At 42.6% G+C, this 4326-nt stretch overlaps 1 non-coding gene across 1 annotated transcript; it reads right to left on the reverse strand.

Annotated features, from left to right (window-relative positions):
- Window positions 1-3358: 3358 nt before the first annotated feature.
- Window positions 3359-3432, reverse strand: TRNAP-CGG (transfer RNA proline (anticodon CGG)). Its single transcript has one exon. It is a non-coding gene; the product is annotated as a tRNA-Pro (tRNA).
- Between the last annotated feature and the right edge of the window lie 894 nt (window positions 3433-4326).

Raw genomic sequence — 4326 nt, forward strand, 5'->3', positions numbered from 1 at the left:
TGATCCTCCTTCTCTTTCATTTGTTCTGTAAAACGTTGCATGTTTGTTTGATTTGTACATGTTCAATTTTTTTACCTCTCCACTGTACTGCAAACTGTACAAGGGAGCTGAGGACTCGTCAGTCACTACAGGCTTTTTGCCTCAGCTTCCTTTTTCTTCGTAAGGAAGAAATAAAGTCTTTGAAGTTTGAAATAACTAGAAGAAAAAATAGGGCGCAGCGCATTTGGCAGGTTGTCTCAGGTCATGAACGGCAGTCTGCCAACATCCTTCAAGAGAGAAGTATATAACAGCTGTATCTTACAAAAGGAAGGAAAGCGCAGCAGCGGGCGCAGAAAGTTTCGGGGGGAGGTAAAATGAGATTAAGAAGTTACTGGGGATAGCGTGGCCGCAGTTGATAAAGGACAGGGTTAATTGGAGTGACATGGGCGTGAGCGTAGTCAAGCTGATAATGACAAATGGGGAAGAAAGGTGCACGGTACTGAAAATAGTTCGGCTTAAACTCATAATAACGCCGTGAGCTGTGAAAGGAGAATGATAGGTGTAATGTTAAGACAGAGGAAGAGGCAGATTGGCAGGGAGCGTACGCGGGTTATTTACATCCTAGCCGAAATCAAGAGGAAGAAATCGACTTGCGCTGGGCATGTAATGCGAAGGGAAGATAACCGATGGTCCCTATGGGTAACGGAGTGGATTCCAAGAGAAGGCACGCCTAGCAGGGCTCGCAGAAAGTCAGGTGGGAGGATGAGATTAAGAAGTCTGCGCAGATACAGAAGCCGCAGGTGTCACAGGCCAGGGTTAACTGCAAAGACATGGAAGAGGACTTTGCCCATGCAGCGGGTGTAGTCGGGCTGATGATGGTGACAGTGTGGCCAACACCACCGTTTGTGAGGAAACATTTCCTGACGAATAGCGACATAAATGATTACGGCTCATTTTATGATAAAGGATATGGAATTAGAGTATGCATTTGGACCAACTTTTTAGTCAGCATTGCTTCCATGTTCTTCCTAATCATTCACTTTAAAATGTAAAAATTGCACACAGCTTAGCAAACGCCGATTCACACCAAATCCAAAAACCACTAAATGAGAGGAGCTCTCAAAACTTTTTCCCACGGCGTACGATATCTTGAGCACTGCTTGCTGTGGGCATTGGGTGTATCACAAGGGTTCCGGCGTTGCAGGAACCACTGGGCGCCGTGAGGTACTGGCGACGGGCGAACGTCTGGGGGCCTACGGATGGACGGTGGAATCCGCGTCGAAGGAGCCCTAGGTGTCGGCAGTGGTCGTTTAAACCGCTGGAACCAAAGGACTGTTCCCAGGACAGGACCCAAGATACGCTTGAGGAAGACAAATCCGTCTATTAGTCGGCACATTATCGACTTGAAAAGGAGGATTAGACGCCTCGAAGGAAGTCCTTAAAATCTTGTTTCTTAGACGCCTTAACGGTGGAATTGTCCGATAGTATCCGGTCGGCCAGGCAGTGTTATTTTACTGTAACCCTCTTACAGTCTATGCAGAAAAATCCAAGTCAAGTATGGAATCATGCGTGAGATTCCAGACAGCCGTGGAATTCAGCAGTTAGTTGTGAACGACAATGTCATCACATGTCAAGAAAAAACGGCAGCACACAAACTCATATCTCCATTCTGTGTTTTCAAGTAACGATAATGATTATGTCAATAATGCGAATATTATTTCTGATTCCTCATGCGAGCTTGTTGTTTTGGTGTCTTATGAAGGCATCGCGGAGATGCTCCTTAGACTCGATCCGAAGTGTTCTACTGGTACTAGTGGTATACCTAATTCTTTTTTAAGGCACTAGGCAGAATCCTTAGCCCATTCCTTAAGCAATATCTTCCACGAATCACTTATTAGTTTCATTAGGCCCTGATTGGCTCACAACCAGAATTGTGCTTATTCACAAGAACGGCGACAGCTCTTCGGTGGGGAACTACTGTCATATCTCCCTAACTTGTTATACCTGTAAACTCATTGAACTCATTGTTGCAAATCACATAACGCAGATTCTAAATACAAATACATCTCTCAGTTCATGTAAACATGGTTTCAGAAAGGTATTTTCAACCGTCACGCAATTAAACACAGCTGTTAACACTTTTAGTGCCGTATAAGATAAATCCGCACAAGTTGATGCCATTAATAACTATTCAAATCATTCTAAAAGGTTCCGCACAATAAGTTACTATTGAAACAAAATAATTGGAGTACCTGCACCACTCATGAAATGTATTGCTGCTGACGTACGGCACAGAACACAGTATAACGAGATTGACGAATTTTGTTCCCCTCCACTCGAGGTTACCTCAGGTGTTCCGCTAGGGAGTGCATTGGGATCTTTATTGCTTTTGGTATATATAAATTATTTAGCCTTGTCTATTGATGAAAACGTTAAGGTTTGCCTTTTTGCTGATGACTGTACGTTATTTTGACGAAATACAATCTGTTTCAGATGAACCCCAGCTTAATACTCCTTGAAACGACAGTTCATCTTAGTCTAAAAAATAAAGAATGCCGCTGAACTTTGAGAAAACAGTATCTATGCGTATCACAAGAAGGAATACACCTCTAATGTTTAACTACATACTCAGTTCTACAATTGTGGCTGAGGTCGCAAAGTACAAATATTTGGGCGTGATCATTAATCACCAACTTAACTGGAGTGAACACATTTGCTATAGAAGTTCATCTACAATGAAAAAACTGGGGTTCTTAAGATGCAAGTTAAGGAGAGCACCAAGCAATGGAAAGAAATTAGCTTATGAATCCATTGTTAGGCCGAAGCTCGAGTAAAGCGGCGTGGTGTGGGACCCTAACACGAAAAAAACACACTGCACAGACAAAAAAGTTCAAAGGCGCGCGGAGCGCTCTATTTACAACAAGTAAAGGAATTAAGACTCCCCTATTCTCCTTGTGCAAAACAAAATAAAACCTCTTTGTACCCGATGAAAGATAGCAAATAAGGACAGAATAATTACGCTCTTTCATTCAGAGAAAGTCTGGCATTTTGGCAACACGTTATGTATACACTATCGATAACTCGCAAAGTTATAGTTGGCGCCTTCCTTCACGAAAACGAATTCCAACAAGTTTCCTTTTTTTTCCAACAACCAACAACAATCTGTGAATGGAACTTTGTAGCTGAAGAGGTTTTCAAGTGTGAAAACTTCGAAGAGGCCATTAACAATATTTTCTAACCACTGAGAGTGACCTCCTACCACTTGCATTTGTGATGATTTTAGAGACGACAAAGATGTACTCGAAGTGTTTTATATCTACTTATAATTATACTTATATATACTTATAAATTACTTATAAAGCAGCAGAAAAAACAACCATGCTGCCGGTGGGATCCGAACCCACGACCTCCGAATACCGCGTCCGGTGCTCTTACCAACTGAGCTACGGCGACGGCTGTCCAATCTGCTGCTCTCGTGGGTATTTATGTTTATTTGGTGTACGCGAATTTTGAGAGTGTTCACCAGCGCCACCCTCGACCATAGCGGCGGACGTAGCGAGGGCGGAAGCAGCTGCTTTATAAGTAATTTTCTTTAAGCGATTTATTAATCTAAGTATTATTATCTGCTTTATAAGTAATTTTCGTTAAGCGATTTATTAATCTAAGTATTATTATCCCACTGATAAGCATAACACATTAAAAAAAAATTAGCGTCCCCCTATGCACCTTGGTTTCGGTGACTGTTGGCTCCCTTCATAAATTTGTCAAACGGGCCCCTCATTTCCTTTAACTTGTCTGCTAATAGCTTAACGAGGGTCTCGGTTCTGGCAGTCTTGATGCCTCAGGTTGCTTAAGACGGCTCTCGCACAGATTCCGCCCTCGCCGTTAGATGACGTTCTACGTCACGCTCGCGGTATTATAGGACGTGCTACGTCCGCCGCTATGGTAGAGGGTGGCGCTGGTAAACACTCTAAAGGCTCGCTTACACCCAGTAAACATAAATACCCACGAGAGCAGCAGATTGGACAGCCGTCGCCGTAGCTCAGTTGGTAAGAGCACCGGACGCGATGTTCGGAGGTCGTGGGTTCGGATCCCACTGGCGGCATGGTTGTTTTTTCGGCTGCTTGATAAGTATAATTTTCTTTAAAAAAAACTAATTGATTGGCACTAGATTTTTAAAAAATAGAAAACATTCCCCTATGCACCTTGGTTTCGGTTACTGCTGGCTTCCTTAATATATATATATATATATATATATATATATTAAATATAAACTGATGCTCATAGAAGGTAATGTAAACATTTCTTAAGAAGGAAGTTCTGGCGGCCTAGTTGGTTCATAATGAA

Source organism: Amblyomma americanum, chromosome 6 (genome assembly GCF_052857255.1).
Source record: "Amblyomma americanum isolate KBUSLIRL-KWMA chromosome 6, ASM5285725v1, whole genome shotgun sequence".
Classification (NCBI taxonomy): Eukaryota; Metazoa; Arthropoda; class Arachnida; order Ixodida; family Ixodidae; genus Amblyomma; species Amblyomma americanum.